The following is a 20,284-nucleotide window of genomic DNA, read 5'->3' as shown; positions in this document are numbered from 1 at the left end:
CTCTCCACTGTGTTGACAGCTGGAATCGTTTTGGTTATGACTACCCTCCAGCATCACACTGCTTTTCTGACTATTCTGACTAGATGACACTAAACAAAACTCAGCTGAATGTTTCAGACTACAAACAGCTTTGTGAAACCAGAGTGTCCCTGACACACAGCCCTGGGTAACTGCCATCATTCATTCTCAAAAGCCAGCTTCAAACAGCACCATCTATGTTTGATATGCCCTTTCCAAACATCAGGATTTATTCTTGGGAGCACACAATACCCTGAGTCTGTACTAAAGAACTCATTGTTAGAGTTCACAGGACTCAATAAATAAGTCCCAATCTTCAGCTTGCCATTTTAAAGGAAATATGGTCAATTACATAGATAAAACTAGGAAAAAATTGCCTCACACTTCATCTGCCTATGATTAACAAACTATACCCTGCTCTGAGACTGGAGAAAGGGCAACATCCAACCTGGTTGTTTTGGGAGCTCCTGGAGAGCAGATGTGTCTTGAAACCTTAGCATGACACTGGGCATTGCACATCTTTGCTCGAAGTGCTCCTCTATGCAGGACAAGTGGCACAGCCACCCCTTCCCCACCAGCATGGATCCGTGTGGAGCTTCATGATGAAGCTCTTTCCCCATCTTCTTCCTCTGTGGGAAGCAAGTGTGGGAGGTCTTGGTATGCCACAGTCCAACATGCCTGCTGTCTGCAGCAAGCTGTACCCAGCATTTTTTTCCTGAACTACCTCTGGCATTATTCAGCTAGATCCCTGCATGGTGGAGATACGTGTGTGGACATGAAGGAAAGGGCTGAAAATCAATTGCAGTAAAGTTTGCTGATGAGAGGAGTGCCATCGGCAAAAAAGGGAAAACACACTAAAGACATAGGGGGCCGAGAGAACAGTGTGTTTTGCTGAAGAAAACTAAGCCTGTTTCAGGGTCTCAGTTTTAATTTTTAAAAAATTCTGTAATACCATTGGAAAAAGTATACAGTGAGAACTGCAGTCTGCTACTGCATCTCTGCAGCAGTGTCTGACTCTGAGGTCAAGTGGGCAAAAGCAGCTTACACTCTTGGCAGCAAGGTATGGATTTTGCAGAAAATGAGAATGAACCCACATGCAGTGACCTTCAGACTGAAACTATTTTCTTTAGACTGTCTTGATGGATGGATGGACAGAAGAAAGGAACAAAGGAAGGAAGGAAGGAACAAAAGAAGGAAGGAAGGAAGGAACAAAGGAAGGAAGGAAGGGGTAAAAAATGGGAGACTAATGATGCAGGAGAACTGAGTCGTAAAAGGGTGAAAGATTAATAATTTATAATTAAAATACAAGGAAAAAAGCCTGTAAGCATGATTACAGAACTATAGGAAAAGGTACTGCTTTATGCAGAGTTCTGTGTAAATGGATAAGTCTGATTAAAAGCCTAGGGAGAGAGAAAACACCCTGCAGAAGGAAAAAAAATCAGAAGGAGGTTTCTTTGCTCATTGGCAGTGTTACGCTGATTCTTCTTTCCCTCAACTATTCCAGAAACTTGCATTATGGTTATTACTCCTATTCATTTGTTCTCCTTTGCTTTGTAGACCAGGAGAATGACTTCACCATAGAGAAAAGAGGGCAACTTTGGGCCACCTGGAAATTTTGCCATCTCTAGTGAAGAAGGTTTAAATAGTGACAGAAGCTTTACAGCACAACACAAGCAGAGAAACAAGACACTCCATCTTGGGGAGATGACACTTGCCAGCTTCTAGGCTTGTTATTGATGTCCTATCAGATACAACCACACCGGATTATCCTGTCAGGAATGGTAACATGCAGCACAGAAGGTGCAAACAGTTATTTTAACTCACTGCAGGAACATGTGCACTCACACACTACACATTTTGAGGATGTTACCCTGCGGAAGGGACACCTATCAGCTAAAGATAGGCATAAAGCATTTGCAGCCTTCTCAACACATGCTTGCCCAGGTCATTTTTATATACAAACAAGCTACTTCTTGAAAGCAAGGACTGAAGCTCAGATGAGTATTTATTGAGCATACACTTAATTAAAATGCTGAGTTTACTGCTGAGGCAACAGACTCATGAAAATAGAAGGAATAAAAGTCAAGAACTTTTGAGCTGAAGTGTTTGAAAAGCAAAGATTCATGAAACCACAGTAGCTCTGAGTAAATGTCTTGTCTGAATGCTAATTCATGCCACTGAAAAAGTATATATAACACCAATTATAGCAAGAAGAAAAAACATGCGTACTTTAAACAAACTAAGCCCCTCCAAAACCACCCTGAACCATATGCAGTGCTGGAATACAATTACTTGGGGTATATATTCCCAAGGAGTAGTTTTTATCAGCCAGTAGCTGGTTTACATTTTCTCAAATAAATAAACTGTATGTGTGTGACTTTCTATTGCTTCATGAAAACAAAGTTACATAAAAGCTGGTTATTTGCAGCATAACCTTTCTGAAGAAGCCTCAGCTGATATCAGGTAATTATTTGCCACCCGAATCTAATACTTTCCACCCCGTGCCAAGTCATTTTCACGGTATCTGCAGGGTGTGATGTGGATCAGAAATACCTTCACCATCCGTCAGTGCTGAAAATCACTGGAGCTGAATCCGTCTGCCCGTGTTTACCCAGCAACCAGAGTCGCGTTGCTAATGCGAAGGTCGCCCCATGTGAACCCATCAATCAGTGAGCTGGCGTTTTCAACTCTGTACCAATATCAGAAATAAGCTCAAGGGAACAGCTTTTAACCCTTCACTGTTTTTAAATCCCATCTGTCCTTCATGGAAGTAGTTTTCAGAGTCACTTCCAAAGTGACCTTCTGTAGGCAACTTCAATACCTTACCTATGAGATACACCTCTGACCTGCCCAAGAAACTGAAACTTAGCTGCTGAATACATCTCAATATAGGTAGTGTAGCTAAATAAGCTGTAACTTCTGGATTTAAATGTCAAGAAAACTCCTAGTGTGTATGCTCTAAACTGATCACCAGCTATACTAAGATACAGTGTAAACATTTCAACTCAAAACAGAATATTACATTTAATCACACTTAGCTTTCAATTTTTTTAAGGTTGATATGGTTCCTGTGGTTTTTTTTTATTCCTAATTTGATTTTTGGGGGACATCTATGCTGAGATTACAAATGCAGTCAGCTGCTCAGTCATACTTCAGGGTAATGTTCTATGTGCCCTTCTGCTTTGTACAGATAGATGCCTTTATGCTCTTTTTGTGATTAAAGCTAGCCAAATTTATTAATTCAAAACATTCTTTCTATTTCTAAATTGTCTGCATACAGATTGGGATTTCCATTAATTTCACTCTTACCTGAAATTGTTCAATGGGTGCTTTGTCCAAGCACACCTCAGACCACAAACTTTTTGTCACTGACCTACAGTGACTGATTCAACCACCTCATGTTCCCAGTACTGAGTCTGGTAGAGCTGTGTGTCTGTGTGTGGGTTAGAACCCCAAACAGAGAAGAAAAGGTTTTGATGAAGGCATCTACAAAGATTCACAACTGCAAAACCTGAAGAAGCTTATCTTGGAGCTTGTGGAAAATAAGCAGAACTAAAAAATACGAGATCTTCATTTGCCACTGAAGTGTATTCGCCTCTTGGCAATAGTTCACAACAACATGGGCCCTGGCCTGAATTCTGACTTTATAAAATTTTAACCCTACAGAAGTGTCCTGAAGCATTCAGTTAAACAGTTGAGAGGACCTAGATTATAGCTTGAGCTAATAAAAGCTGTTCTTTTAAGAAGTTCAATCCTGTTGTGCTCCAAATCAACTTGTGGAGAGAAAGTTAACTGTGAAATAATCCATAGCCTTTCCTTATGTGTCCTAGATTATTTCAGTGCTTGTTTTTCATTTATTTGGTTGCTTTTTGTTTTTGATAAAACTGTTCTAAAATTTGTACTCTTAAATAAGATATATAATACAAAATGAAGTGATCAATTGAAAGTCAACTTATTTTGAAAAATGACGCTGTTTTATGTGATGAAGTTTTGTGAAATCTTCTGAGAAATAAGTGCTTTACAGCATGTTTTTGCAGTGTTTGCCACTCTTGCTTGAGACCATTAGCTTACACGCATTCTCGTCTGTATCGTTCCTCTAAAGTATTGCAATGGGAAATGATTTTGGCTTCTTAGCTGTTCTGCTGCTCACACAAAATCCAGTGACAAGTCATCAGAATGTCTGTGATGAGACAGTGGTCTCAGCAGCTTTGTGCAGTGGCAGAGATGACAGTACGAGGTGCTAATACAAGTCAGTGATTAATGGGATGTAAGAACATGGATAGATTAGATTGGATTAGGCATGCATACGTTTAGTTTAAATTTAAACCTTAACAAAAAAACCCAAAACAAATAAATAAAATCTTGTTGTTTTTTGCCTTGACAAAAACACCAAGCTATTCTAAATGCATCAACCTCAACAAAGCCAGGTCCATGCAAGCACCTGCTTAAGCCAGTTTAAACCACCTCTTCCTTCCTGAAACAAAATGCAGGGTATCTTCCTATAATTTTTGTGGACACTTTAATTTGAAATACTCTGACATTTTATTTTTAAAAAATCCTGGGTATTTACTTTTTTTCTGCCAAATCATGCTCTCTCTTTTCCTCTCAGTGCTCGAATACCAGGTGACTTTAAAGGAATTGCTGAGATAAGGAATATGGAAGATTAGTATGTTCCCTCGGTAGCAGCTCTTCACATGAGAGAAGTCTGCTTTGGCCTTTAGATATTTTTTCCCTTACCTACTACAAGGTCTTGGTAAGTCATGGCCAAGTCAGAGCCCTTCATCTCCAACATGATCTCATCGGACATTGTTTGATCCCAGGAAAATGCTAAGGGACCTACTCAGAGAAACCTGGCTCAGTTAGAGATAGAAGCACATCAATAAACACCTTGGCTGGGTATCTCTACCATGGCTAATACAGAGGAGTTCATGGAAGTGGACTGGGACGATCGCTGTTGGTTCAATGTGGAGATGCCATTGGCAGGGTTTTGTGTGAAGCAGAAACCAAGCAAACTCAGCAGACAGTGCCACGCGTTTGGATTGAGGCACTGATTCGCTGCCAGTGCTTTAGCAAAGATCTCCTCCAAAATTCTTTTAGCACAACTACAAAAAGAAACATAAACATTTGTGAATGCACTGCTGCTGAGACCTGTCTCACAGGTAGTGGTCGCAGGCACGTTCAGAAGACACACAGACCTGTTTGTAGTGCAGCTTGGGCTTGAGTGCATCAGAGAATAGAGAAGAAATTAATTTCACCTCTTCCTGTTCCAGCAACTGAATTTTAACCTAGAGCTCTTTGCTGCCCCTGAGAATGCTTTTCCTGAACAGCCAAGATGAATATCCTGTAAGCAGTGAGGGACACACTGGACAGGGACTGCACCAGGGTGCCTTGAGTCAGTGTGGAGGTACCTCAGCCCAGCTGTGGGAGAGCAGAGGAGCCAGCTCTTACAGCCACCCCAGTACCACGATGCCCTTTGCCACCTAGAGGGAAGAGGGCAGTAAAGGGAAGAGAGAGCAAAAGGAGCATTTAGAAGTGAATCAGTTAAAAAGTTTCTCTCCATGTGAACCTGTCAATCTTCTGTAGAGGATTATGCCCACTGGGGTGAGTAAGCCCAGACGCGCACACACACACACACAAACACACACACAGACTTTCGCATAGTATCACTAAGACCTTGTGGTTAATTATAGCTCTGAATCTGACAGAGAAAAATTAGAGGGGAGAGGGACAGCTGCGGGATCCTGGGGTGTAGGGTCTGATTTCCAATGTAATCTGCAGCCCACCAAAGATCTTCACTTTGGAAAAATAAAGTTCAGCCATTTCTAGTCCCTGCCTGCTGCTTTTCCATTGCCTCATGCGTGCCGTGAACCTCTGAGCTCCTAGCAGGGTCCCCATAGCAGCAGCCTGGCCCATGCTAAGCAAGGGTGGCTTGTGCCAATGAAAAATATACATAGGCTGGGATTGCTCAGATCTCCTTTTCTTTCTGTTCTGCTTTTTTTTTTTCTCTAGCTTGTTGCAGGGGATGAGTCTGTAAGACCAGTGCTAGTTTCTTTCTTCCTAAGTCTGCCTGCAAATCTCTCCTAAACCTGGAATTAAAATGAGGTGGCAAGTTTTACCTTTTTCCGGTGACATGTCATCTGACTCTTCTGATGTCCAGAGGCAGAGCCTTCAGAAACAATTCTGTTGATTCCACATTTTAAGGATATGGATAGTTCAAAGTCTGGGTATTGCTTCTGTCTTCCTTTGAAACATGGGAGACTTCAGGGAGTCTTGCTGCTCATCTTGAACCTGTTTACATGCAATGATCTCATATTACATTAAAAAAAAAAAAAAAAAAGACTCCATAAGGTGGTTGCAACATGAGCCGAAAGGGAGAATCCAAAGATTACATAAAACTGGGATCACTGTGTTTAAGGTTTGTACCTCTGGTCTGGGTTACAGCAGTTTGAGAATCATTTTAATGTACACAGACAAATAATAATCCCTCATACTTACTAAGTACAGTCAGGAGTTGGGACCAGGTCTCCACTACAGGTTCAACACCATTTTTGGATGCAATCATAACTTTTAATGCATCTTGGAAGGACAAAAAAACTCCAATGAACTGGAAAATGTTAGTGATGTGCCAATGCTTGAAGAGTATATGGGGCAGGGAATTATAGGCTGCTTAGCTTCACAACAATCTGAGGCAAAATCACGTACTGGCTGATTAGAAGATGGAAAATCCTACACAACTTTAATAACTTCTTTAAGTTAGGAATTTCTCATAGCAGTTCCTACTTTAGTATTACCATTGTTTACCAGTATTTTCCAAGGAAAATTAGTTTAAAACATCCATACTGGTTTAATGTCTTGCTCTACTTCCAGATGCGTATTAAAAGTGAATCATCATCAACATAAGAATAAAGTGCAAACCTCACACAAATGCAGACCCCAGACTCTGCCAGAGTGTATTAGAAGTTAAGCACAATGCAAAGTATTGATTTTCTTTTGAAATCTATTTTTGAATTGTATAACTGTGGTCAACCAAATTCTGGTTTCTCCATTCAGAGACAATATTCATTAAGAATACACTACAACTTCCTAGACTTCTTTTAGAGAACAGATACAGTCAGGGATAGGATCATAGAATCATTCGGGTTGGAAAAGACCTTTAAGATCATGGAGTCCAACCATAAACCTGGCCCTGCCAAGTCCACCGCTAAACCATGACTGTAAGAGCCATATACACACATCTTTTAAACACTTCCAGGGATGGTGACTCAGCCACTGGTAGGCCAAGCAGACAGACATCTTTAAGACACAGCTGAAGCAACTGAACACATTATCAGTTCCGTTTCCTTCAACCAAACTTTCAACAGAGATCAGCTGACATAACATTAAACAGAGTAACCTGATGCAATGCAAAACAGGCAGGTTAGTTAAAATTACCTTTACCAGTGACTTGAGCCATAACAGTCTGACTTTATCCTCACAAAAACACCCAAAGAGTTTGTTTTCAGCTCTCCGGAGTAGACAATAAACAGCAGCATGGGTACAAAGGTAGATCAGATTGCTCAAAGCCTTGTCCAGCTGTGTTTTGAAAATCTCCAAGGGTGGAGATCTTAAAAAAGCCTAAAATGACATTTTTTCCATCACAAATACCCATTCCCTTTTGGAGAGAACATTTCCCCTTTGGAGAGAACATTTCCCCTTTGCTGGGCTCCTAAGAATAAAATCCTCTGTATCCATGTACTGATTTATAGCCTCTTCTGTATTCTGCTGGCTTTGCAAAACAATCCCTTTCCTGTTAACCCATGCATGGAGGCATGTCCCAGGGCGCACAGATGCAATAACCTAACATCACCACCTACATGGGCTTTGCAGGTCCCCCTTGAAGCATACATTCACGCCAGGTCGAAAGCTTTTCTTACAGCTGATAATAGCGAAGCATGAAGCCTTGTTCCAGTTTTGACTGCATAGCTAGGTGATGGTGGGCGGTACACGTCACCTATCCATACAGCTCCAACTTTAATGCAGTCACCATGATAGCTAGCCAGTTAGGTGGTTTCACCTCTCAGGAATGCTTTTGGATTGCCAGATGGAGGCTCTAGTGAAAGGCAAAACACCATGAGCCTGAATCTCTAATAACTTATCCCTTTGTGTCTTTCGAGAGAAAAACTGCTGGAGGTGTAAAGACAGCTTAAGCAGAGCAGGGAATCTGGTGCTGTAGGGCTGCTATGAGGACCATTGAGCCTCCCACAGGGAGAAAGACTTTCCAGAAAGGCAAGTCTGTGATGTGTCCCGGAGCAAGTCAGGGCTGGGCACGTCTTCATTACTACACTGCATTGAAACATTGCTTTGGAGGCCTGAGCTAGCAGTCAATGCTGAGACTAGGTCCAGGGCGCTGACAGACTCTGTAGCCAAACTTTCTCAAGTACTTGCTGTTTTCTCCATCAGGGCAGAAATTGCTCCCTGTTTAACTGTTTACACCAAAACCTAGAAAAAATGTAGTCTGAGAAATTACTGAGTATTACAGCACTGTAGTTATCCCACAGCTCAGCTGTTCTCATTTCTGCTTGTTGTTGTTCCTTTTCCTTCCCCTCAACCCCTTCATTCCTCTGGTTCACCCACCATCCAGTCATTTTCTCTACTTGGTGGGGTTTTTTCTCCTATGCCTCCTTTTCAGTCTCTTTCTCTTCCCCTCCCCCTGCCCTACATTTTCTGGCAGAGTTTTGGACTCTGAGTTCAGTTTTATTCTTCCCTGGAGAAATGACTTAATGCCTTGGCTCTAATGAGCAGTTTGCTAACTGTGAGACCTTGCTGCTTAGTCTGTATGGAGATGTGCACACCAGTAATTGGGAACCCCATTTTTCTTCTGCTTTGCTTTTCTTCTCCCCCCCTCCCTTCTTTTCCTAGTCTCATTTAGCCATATGATGGCTGAAGAGAGCAAAGAGTCAGACAACTGGGTAAGACCTTTTGTATTAGATCACTGCTGTTCATGTGCTCAAGAGAACAAGCTCAACAGCTCAGGGAGCACGGACTGCAACATGAATGAGACTCATGAGTGTATATATAAAGTTTCCTCTTTTCCCCTGTGGGGATGTTTTCCCACTTATTTTGCAAGCAGATTAAGCTGACCATGGATTGATTGTATATGCACTGCAATGTGGACACTGCTCTGGGTTGCCATCTGTGGGGGCACATGTCAACTGAACCCTGCTTTCCCAGAGCTGCATTTGGCTGAAGACAGCCCATTCACCAACAACTTTCCAATGTTCCCAGCTCTGACCAATTCCCCTCTACCTCATAAACACGGGATTTCTCCAAGTTTTAAAGGCCCTTGGGTACCCTAACTTGATCTGTTCCATTCAACCACTTCCTGTAAACGGACATTTATGGTAATTTTAGGGGCCACCAGGGCCCATTCTCTATTCAAAGTAAACCTTTGCTCCCAAACGTCTAGACTTTGACCTCCTCTCTCCCCAGCTTTCATGGTCAAACTCCACTGTGCTTCACACTCTACTCTCTATTTGCCTCTGAAGTGCCTCGTCCAGCCCCTCTGATTCTTTCTTGTGGTCTCCGCAGCTGCTGAACACCCTCCTTGTGAGACATGGGAAGACACCAGCAGAGTGGTAGTCAGCAGGACTTCCTTAAGCAAAGTAGTCACAAGGCACCCCACCTGCAAGAGGCCAAGCTTCAGTGCACTGCAAGTCCTCATAAAACAGAGGCTGAGAATACAGAAGGAATCGTTGCTGCAGATGATAGAAGGTGACAGACTTTAAAAGTCATTTTAGTGCCTGAAAAATCTCAAGAACACAAAGTTTCCTGATGAGAGTCACTAGGTGTTTCTATTTCTAAAGCTTAACAAACCACAGAATTAGTCACACCCCAGAGGTGTCCACATTTCTCTTGGATGGCTCTTTCAAAATCACCTAGTGGCTACTATCCTGTAATGAAGAGCTTCCTCCCAATTACCTTCTTGGGATTCACCAGGGCCTAACTCTTGGTGAAGTTGCATGTGCAGTACCCGCATAGTTGGCCACTGTGGCAGTGTCAGTGTCAGCAGCTATCCACACAATCTAGATAGTCTTTGTGTGTTGCTGTGTGCCATGGTTGCATCCAAGTCCCTGATTCATTGTCTAGTCCAAGAACCACATGCAAGACCTTTATTCTGGATGTATTCCCAAGAACTGTACATGACAACAATTAGTATGTTTTTAGTGCACAGCCTGGAGTCCCTGTCTTAAAAGTACAGTTTTTCCTTGTGTCATTCAATACCACATCCTGCCTTCCAAGCCATAAGTTGATAACAAAACGTAAAGCTCACCATTAACAGAATGTATAATCAAAAACTTTATAATTGACCTGTTAGCTAAGCTGATTAACAGCGGTCAGTTAGAGCTACAAAGTCTCTTGCACTCATACTTGATTCTCCAAATTTAACCTAGAGGCCAGTGGTGTTGATCTCAGGAGGCAGTCAACCCCTTTCTCCTAGTGATTCCACATCTGAGAGCTACTGCACCTCAGACTGCAGCTGCTGCTATTGCCTGGCACTTGATATCTCTCTCTCTCTGAGAACTGGATAAGGCGACTACTGTCCTCCCACAGACGTGGCCCGTCACAGGTGATGACCTCATATCATCATGAATTAATGCAAAATTTTCAAGAAGTGGAGGGAATTTCTAACACCATGAATCCCATCTTTCTTCCCTCCCCGCTTTGATTTTTTTTCCCACTTTGGCAGGTCTTTAGTATCTCTGATATCAGCTTCTAATTGTTTGGGCCATCCTTGACATTAGTTTTCTGCTCAGCAAAACCTCAGAGGGTGACAAGCCATGCTGACACTCCACAATTTAACGGAGCTAAATACGGATCAGAGTCTGACTAAGCATTCTTCTTCAGATATTTTTACACCATTTCCCACCCATCTGTTATATTTGGAATAATAGTAATTAGCAGTTCATGTCCAAACCCCAAATTCACTTGCAAATGCTTGAACTCATGACCACAGTTGGGTATCAATTTTTCAGACCTCACTGCATCAGTAATGCCACGTAAAAGAAAATTAGATTTGACAGCTGTTTAAATTGCAATAGCATACACTAAGCATATCTTATATTGTATAGGAGTGCAGAACAAGTACATAGTGTTTTTGCAGATAGCACAAATATACATGTGCTTACTTTTCTCAGTGGAACAATTATTTTTTTACCAGGGGAAATGTTTCCCTGCTCTTTTCAACTTTTTAACAGCATGGATTTTTTTTTTTCCTGTAGTACATTAGGACTCAACACCCTCACACCTTTAAACAAAATTCCACCTTGTAAAGAGATTTTACCCTAAAACTGATGCAGGGGCTGTTCTAACAATTCTCAACTAGTAGTTTGAAGAGTATCTCCAGCTCTAGCTCAGAGTCCATGTTTCATCTGAGAGCTACCATATTTTAGGTTTCACTTTATTTTATTTTAAACTACATATCTTCCATGCTGTCTAGTTCTTAGCTCTGCTCCATTGTTCTTTGATTTAATGTTCTGAAACAACTCTGAAACCACTGAATCTTTCCCAGATTTGTCTCCAAATTGTACTCTTGTACTTAAAAGAGAAAAGTCTATATTGAACAACATGAGAGTTACCAGGTCCCTCTTGGCAATGTTAGGGAGGTTTTATGGTCAGTTCAGCTAACACTGGCCTCCCATAAATAAAGAAGTGAAATTTTACACCTGTGGACTGGTGCCAAAGCTGCCTTCTCTATTTGAACATGCTGACGCTCTGTTTTTGTTGGTGTATGTGACATACAAGCCACTGGTTTCCAACTCCAACCACAGCAGTATAGGAAAGGCACACTGAAACCCTCCTCAGAGGCATCTGTGGACAACTCACTTTTGCATTTACTGTTATAATCTCCCAGGACTTTAGCCTCTTTCATTAACTCCTTCAGTTTTGTCAGCTGTTGAAAGATTGCACTCTGTGTCTTCTAGACCTCTCTCACACCCCTTTCTGAGCTTCACAAACACATCACCCTTGACTGATTTTCTTTGAGTCTTCTTCCATTGCAGGCAGTTTTGATCTGTCACACTCTTGTGCACCAGAGAGCTACAGTTGCTACTTCAAGTAAACGAGGTAGTTGCAAACTTTCCTATGCACTACACTGGTCCAAGGAAACTCTCTCTGGTTTCCTCATCTCTTCAGGCAGGAAAACTGGTGGTTTGCTGACCACCCTGAGATCTATCATCACCTCTTACTGCTTTAATAACTCTCCTCACTTTTTTTTACACTACAAAAATGTTATATTTGCATTTTTTTTCAATTTTACTCCAGCCACGTAAGCTCTTCAGACGCCCAAGGACCTTAAAATGTTCTTCTGCTGTTTCTCCCCAGGCCAAGATGATGTGCAGGACCTATTACACTCCATGCCATCCAAAATTCACCTTACTCTCCTAGTGAAACATCTGGAATACTAAATACAACACACATCACACCTTGCAGAAATTGTGTCTCCTGAAGAGTATGTTGGATGTACACAAACATGTGCTTTGTATTCTGAGGTGCTCTTGCCAGAATCCCGCTGGGGCATCTAACATAGAAAATATTTGGCATTAACTACTTACCCCAATATTTTTCCCCTTTCAAGTAGTGGAAAACTTGCCTTTTTACATTTTCAGTACTTTTGAGGAACCAAAGTTCACCAGATGTACTAACAATTTCACTTCTGTCACCCCCAATACAATTCTTGGCATGACTAGCCTGTTCAAGAACTTTTGTTAAGTCTCCATTTTAAGGCAAAATGAGTTTTTGCATTGCAGTGAATCATATAACAGTTGTATGCTTTCAGCCTTATTCTTTACTGACAGCTTCTCTATCATCTTGAAGATGTTCTCAAACTCTTCCTCAGTGCTCTGCTCTCTTGCTCCCCCAATAAAGGTACCTTTCTGGGAAGACTGAAGGATTAATCCATCTTTAATCAGAGCCACTCTTCCCTCTTGTACTTTTCAAGTCTTTAGATTTGTAACATAAAAATCTAGTTCAAATATATACTTTTCAGTAGAGGTAAAATCACTACATTTTAGCATCGCCTACATGTAGATGATCTTTAACAGTCAGTGTCCAGTAAAAAAGTATGTCTTATTTATTGGTTAGAAAGTCCATTTGTCTTGAGTTACAGCAAGAAGAGCCACTGATCCTACAAAACAGCTGTCTCTGTAGTGCTACTGTTAATTTCTCATCCATACTGTGGATGCTCTGTTGGAATATACAATGTTTAGCAAAGCGTTAGGACATGTTCCTTTTGCAATTTTTCCTCTTCTGCCAGAAAAATATTATCACAGTGTGCACTTTGGCGTGTTGGTTTTGCTTGACTCTGAACAATGTACACTTCTCTGCTTCCACTCATTTCTCCCCCCAGTATAGCTGAAGTCTCTGATGTGTTGCACAACCTTTCTCCCCTGAGCATCACTCTACCCTCTAGTATCACATTCTGTACACACCTCTACAGTCTGAAAAACCAACCTAAGCACAGCCTTCATTGAGGGCTTGGTGGTCTGCACTCCACCATACAGTCTTTTTACTCGGTCTAATTGTGTTCCCGAAAATATCCAGGCAAGGTATGACAAGAAAAGTAGTCAACAAGGTACTCTTTTATTCATAAAGACTTTTGATATGTACAAAACTGCTTGTTAAATACTTCTCTGGCTGTTTTTCCTCCTGAAAACCACTTGCTTTGCTGTCTCACTTTCAGTAGCCTATTTTTGCTCACTTAACAAGGGTATTTCCAATCTCTAAATGGTTGTCTGAACTTTTTACGACTAGGAAGGATAGCAAAGCAATTTCAAGGCAGGGACACAAATGCTTCTAGAAAACAATTTGGAACTAATTTCATGATATGTTGATCTTCCCTGGACTTCAGAACTTATCTCTAGGGAGTTCCAGACTGAACTATGCATAGTCCTTTGTGCAGTGTTCATTGTATTCCCTATTTCCTGTCATTTTCTGTAACTGAAATCCATTACAGTCTTAATTATATTAGCCACTGTTAAGCATATCAAACCATGGTACTTGTTTTTTTTCCTTAATAATTCGGAAAATTTAATTTAGCTTTTAACATGACAACATCAGCCACAGGATTACTAACTGTGATTCAGTAATTTAGATACAAGCTGCTACATAGCTATTGCTCATTTAGTCTATCCTTGAAGAATAATGAGAAACTTATTTCTTTCGCGTAGTAGATCATTTGCAATCTGCTTGAACTTTATAGCGTATAATCACTGACCTCAACCGTACCGTGCTGGATCTGCTTCATGACTACATCAAGACCTGAAAGTTTTAAAGACAGTATATAAACAAGAAAAAATGCCCCCAAAGCCAGGAATAATAAAACTTTTAAGCTGCATTGTGTAATTTTTAACACAGCAAGCATTTACTTTAGTGTCTAGGAATTACTCTTGTGTACAAATACATGTGAATTAGCAGAAACCCTAATTATAACTTAAACTGAACTGAACTCCTGTCCTTAGATTTTCTAATAGGATTTGTCACTGCTCTGTTTATTTCTGATTATTTTTCAATCATTACCAGGTAGTAAAGGTATGGATGAAGGTTTCTGACGTCATTTGTTCTCAGTCATTATTTGTATTGCAATATCACAGACATTTGTGCTTTTTCACAGGGGAATATGCACGTCTGAGCAAATCTAAGTAAAACTTTATGGTGCCTGAAACAGCTTAAAGCAACATTTGGGACAAACAGAAAGGCTGACTCTCCTCTAAACTTAAGCATGTAGACTTAAGCATTAAATTCCAACTTTTGAGCAGCAGTAAAGACAACTGAATTACCTTTGATTGTCCCTCTCAGACTGCCCAGCATAATGTAGGATGGGTGGAGCATTCCTGCCTTGCATTCTGGTGGCTTGGAGCACTCTCCAGTGGGCTGTATATCTTCTCTGCAGTCTGGTCAAAGCTTCCTCTCCAATCTACCATCAGATTTCATCATCAGCCATATTTCACTTCGAGACAATGGGAAGTTGGCCGTACACCACCAGATTTTTTTTATAATCCATGGCTCTCAAATTCCCCAGTGTTCTTGGTGCACCTGAGGAGGATTATAGTCTCAAAGTTGGCACAGACTTACAGTGACTGCAAGTAGCAACATGACAGACAGAACTATAAAATCATTTTTATTGTAATGCTCTTCTAACATATGTATAAACCTCTGAAATTTTCATTCAGTGGACTGAAGCATATCTATATTCAATGGCATTCACAATGGAAGTTTTTAATTCTTCTATTATTTTTGGAGGAAGAGAAGTGTATCTTCCCCAGAGTGCCGGAGAGATAAACACAGAAATCAGCCTTAAACTTGGAAATGGCATAACAATGGGTCTGTTAATGAAGACCATGAATTTCCTAACTCTTAGGGATATGACAAGATTATTTCTGTTTGAAAATGTACTTGTGCTTGAATACACAGTACTAATAACACATTTCAAGCTGGAGCTATGAACTCCTAGGTCTGTGCACTTTCGTTCAGCTACACTTAAAGACCAGGTACATTTAAAAATGATGCTACAGCTGAGGCTTAAAATTACTTCCCCAAAACCATAACTCTACTCCATAATATTATTAAAATCGTACTTATAAATCCATATAAAAATATGCAAGGACTGAAAGTCAAGGACAAAAAATTGGGAGCTGCTTATGCAATATTAATGTGTGACTGCAGATTCATTTTCCACTGGGATGCCTACATCCATTAGCTTCCCAAAAGCCCCAAGGCCCCACTTCAGGAGGTAGAAGAGCTTTCTTGTGCAGGATGCTCCCAACATCTTTGCAGGAGTTGAGAAGCATGAAGCAAAAGGAGAGAAATGTAACAAAACATCATTTATACATTATGGATTTTTGTAATAAGAAATAATGTAGGAACTAACAAAAAAATAAAGAAAAATTTTGGGTCATCTACCAGACTGGGATATCTAGGTTCACAGCTTATCATTTGAACTGTGGGCTTGTATGCCCACTCGATCCTCTGTTTCCCCCACTCCCAATCCACAGCCTGTGTCCTGCTCCTGAAATCATCTCTATTCTTTCTGCACATCAAGTCTGAGCCCATGGGCACATCAAGGGCTACCTCTAGACTAAATGTGATGCTGAACAACTGCCTAGTCCCAGCTGAACCCTGAGACTGGAGACAAAAGAAAAGAAGCTGGAAGGAGGTGAGAGGGGAGAAAGTAGCAGAGACGGGAAGAAAAAGTGGAACCTCCCAGTCATTCTACAACACTGGAGCTATGGAGCTAGGACCGTGCCCAGAAAACATTGGGTCTTCAGGAGACAAAGCTGCCAATTTCTGAAAAAACTCCTGTTCAGAAAGCACAGACTTACTAATTTAGGGGCTAGTACGTTAGAAGAATTTTCACAGGGACATAAAAAAGCACATACCATATATAAAGGCACCAGTCCTGTGCCAAATTTCAGACCCTTACTTCAAAGTTCAGACTTTCTTAATGAAATGTCTCTCCCTCTAATCTCATGTTTGGAAACTGTTGTTCCAGTTTAGCTGAAATAGTTGAACCATCCCCCCCAAATCATCATTAGGTAGACATTTGGCATGAAAATCTTCCATCTGTACTGTTTGTATTTGGCAGAGCATTTCATGGGCAAGTGCTTTAAAAGAGTATAGCTTTGGAAACGGTGAGATGTGCCATACCATGAGCCATGAAAATTATCCAAGGAGTTTCACAGGACTTCATGGAATAATTTGCAAAGCAGTGGGGTATGATCCTGAAAGCATAAACTTACTTGCTCAGGACTGTAAAGAGAACTAACGAAAGAGCTTTGAATAGAATTGCTGAGAACGGTTTCCCAAGCTTTTTTTCCTCAACTTTTAATACTAAAGACTTCTCATCTTGCCTCCTTTCTTAGCCTCTAATGCACTTTGACATTGATAGCGTTACATCTATAGTGTGATTCCTGTATCTTGTGTTTGCAAATCTAGAGGAAAGGGATTTCTGCCCAGTGTAGGAATTTAATACTGTATTAGGGTGTCCTCAACCCCACTTACATCCATCAGATTGCCGGTTCTCTTCTTGGGACCCCATACAAATTCCTCCCACTACATAAACCTTGGCTCTGCTATGCCTGCAGCTACAGGGCAGCTGTACCCCAATCCCTTTATTCGACTGCAAAGACTCACGTTGGAACTCCTACACGTCCCTCCCTAAACTCTGGAAGCTGTCTTTCCTCAGCAAAGGGCAAAAAGCCGACAACCACAGAGTGATTTCCTCAAGCAGGGGTAAAAGTCCAATCACCAGAAGACTTGGTCCGGTAGGAACTACAAGGGGGAGTTGTAAGAGTTTGCTAATGCTGTGTGGTTCTAAGACTATCTGCCTTAGTTTACTTCACCACAGTCCTTAACAGAAAAGAAAGATCACCAAAAATGTCCAAGGTTTTAGGATCTGCAACTTCTATTTTGCAAGCTGAAAGTGTCCTGGGGTGTTATCTGCTGTCAGCTGACTGGTGTGGTGTTTGAGGCTGGGGCAGGTGAGGTTTGCCTCAAGGAGGAATGCTGTAAAGTTTGCACACTTACTGTTTCTTCCACTATTTCTGGCTCTTCCTAAGTTATAAAATCAAGTTATTTAAAGAAAGAAAAATCATGAAGCACAAAAAATTTGTGCAAACTGACTTTCCAGTCACAAACAGGTCAACACAAGCCAACGGGCATGGCCACTGTGCAGCTCCCCATAGCTCTAATTATCTACTTCTCTTTTTGCAATTTGCTCAAGGGACCTAACTGTACCCTTTGCAAAAGGCAATTCAGGGAATGTCTTTCCCTGTGTAGTTATTTATAAAATGGCAACCCAAGCTTGATAGTTAATGAACCTCAACCTGCACTGAGTTCAGCAAGGGTGATTTCACCTTGCCTCAACCCTTTCTCCCTATCCATGCCCATTGGATGATAGGAGTTTGTTAATACAAACCTTCTCTCTCTGAAGCTGAAACTCTTCTAAACATGTCAGGAGTATGGGAAAATACAAAAGGAATTTCTCTGGCCTGCAAAAAGTGCTAAGCTTAACACAATGGTATCTAATAACAGCCATGCCAGTGTGACTGGCAGCTGGCCAGGTCCCTACTGATTCCAGTACTAAGCACAGCAACACATGCTGGGGCCTCTTTCTTTGGCTAAGCCTGGAGACTTTTGCCTCACACCCAGCCCACATTGTGCTTGGCATGAATGACTGGGGAGACACTGTGAGGTCTGAACATAATGGGATCTCCGTCTGCAAGCCTCTCTTTCTCCAAAGTGACCCCCTCCCCCTCCATCATTCTTCTTTTCTGCAGATTTAATTTTCTGTAAAGTTCACACTTTCCATCTCAACAGCCAGGATATACAAACATAAGCTCAGCTTCCACCCTTGACCAAACTAGAAAAGAGATCTTCTGTTATTGTTGTCATTGCAGAGGAAAGCTTCTCAGCTGGGGACATGTCAGACCAGGGGGCACAGGCATTAATTACTCCTGTGCATCACCATCTCCAAGCTGAACAGACTGCCTGAGCACAGGAAATGGGAGGAAGTGAGGGAAGCAGTCAGAAGATGAGAGCAGCCTGGTCCAGTTTCTGTGAAATGCTATTTGCAGCTCCCTAGCTTTGGGCAGACTGACACCACCCACCTGTCTGAAGGTCAGAGCCCACCACCCTGCAATGCCCTTGGCATTCTCCCATTTCCTGCTCCTGGAAGGGTTGGAGAGGAAAACTTTTCCTCCCATCCTCTGGATGCTCTCCAGTCAATGAACCGCTGCACACTACATGCAGTGCAGCAACAGTGGAAAAATACCACTGGTACTTGGAAAGGAGATAAATGCTCCTTCACTTCTGCCAGGATCAATGAAGAAAAGATGGACTGGAGCAGCAAAACTTGTAACCCAGTCCCAGATGCACCGGCAAACAACAGACATCCCACCACACACAAAGAGACATTTGATCAGTTGAGACTGCTCCGTAAGGGGACAAAAGAGTGATCTCCCCAAGACTGCTAGGGATGGTTTGCAACGTAAGCAACTGGCTTGAAGCAGGGAGACTTCAAGGAACCTGTTTCAAATCCCAGCAGAACCCATTAAGCAGTTTATCCTCAGACAGATAAAATGCCTATCAGGTGGTTACTGCTCTCAGATTTTTTCAATGAGACCTCAGAGACTGAGCTCATTGCTGGGCTTAGTGGAAAGTAAAGACCTCATGATGCCAGCGGTAAGAGCAGAAGTTTTCTTCGGTTACTCTGTTTTTTTTCCAGGCTGCCTTCTGTGCAGGTCTGTGCTATCATGTGCATGGCTTTTTTTATGGCAGCACAGCCTACAGAATATTTACGTGCATATGCTGTGCTCTCTGCTATGGTCCTTTGAGAGGAACCCACTCCAGAAATATACAACTTATATATAATCTGATCAAACAGAGAAGGTGTTGTTCTAAGATTAGGAAAGCTCAACAGAGAAAAAATTTTCTTAAAAAAAATAAATTCCTTTCATTTCAGATCAAAGGAACAGAAATGTACACTTTTTTCCTGCCAAAAATTATACTTCTGTCAGAAAAGTTTCTACCTAGAAGCAATCTTCATTTGCAGATATATCTTTAATGTACAACTTCCTGGATTAAATCTGTGTGGCCATTTTTGCCACCTTTTTTATTTATTTCCTGTTGCCATGTAATTCTCAAGTATTAGATAGTTAGGCTGTCAATTCTTCCTTACTTTTTCTTTCCTAATTTTCTCCTTCCCTCCACATCCAGAAGGAATTTTTAACAATTCAGAAACCTGAGAAAGAGGAGTATTTTGACATATTTCTTTCTTCTCTTGGAAGATAGATGCAAGAAAAAGAAAGGTTTTTTTTTGGTTTTGCCTTTGACAAAATCAAAATCATAAGAAAAATTGCTCTGGTTCATTCTTGCATCTTTCATGTATGTGTATTTCTCATTTTCCCCTAAGTTTTCTCTCTTCCTTTTACAGAGGCAAAGGGAAGAGAAAAGAAGCAAGTATCAAAAACTAAAATGTGTTTTTCTATAGGAATCAAATTTAAATGAAAACTTCAATATGAAATGAAATAAAGCAATTAATTTTGTTTTGGTTAGAATTTTTCTTCAGAAGAAATATGTGAACGTTGAATAATTTTTAAAGAGCTTTTCACTACACAAAGTGGCTTTTTGACCTAGTGTTTCAAAGAAGTACAGCTGGCGACAGGCAATCTCCAGGACACATTTCACTTGTACATCTACAGTAGGAACATACTTTATGAGAGCAATTACCAGA

General features: G+C 41.2%; 1 long non-coding RNA gene across 3 annotated transcripts in view; it reads right to left on the bottom strand.

Moving 5' to 3' along the window:
- LOC108497302 overlaps positions 1–6,263 on the bottom strand; it is a 42,400-nt gene extending 36,137 nt beyond the window's left edge. For all 3 annotated transcript variants that reach the window (XR_001874749.1, XR_001874748.1, XR_001874750.1), the window contains exon 1: positions 6,135–6,263. This is a non-coding gene — a long non-coding RNA (uncharacterized LOC108497302). The remainder of the gene's footprint in view (positions 1–6,134) is intronic.
- Between the last annotated feature and the right edge of the window lie 14,021 nt (positions 6,264–20,284).

This window comes from Lepidothrix coronata, unplaced genomic scaffold (assembly GCF_001604755.1).
Source record: "Lepidothrix coronata isolate B3197 unplaced genomic scaffold, Lepidothrix_coronata-1.0 Scaffold46, whole genome shotgun sequence".
NCBI classification, from domain to species: domain Eukaryota; kingdom Metazoa; phylum Chordata; class Aves; order Passeriformes; family Pipridae; genus Lepidothrix; species Lepidothrix coronata.
Note: the sequence above shows the minus strand (reverse complement) of the source record. Positions and strands in the feature narration are given on the sequence as shown.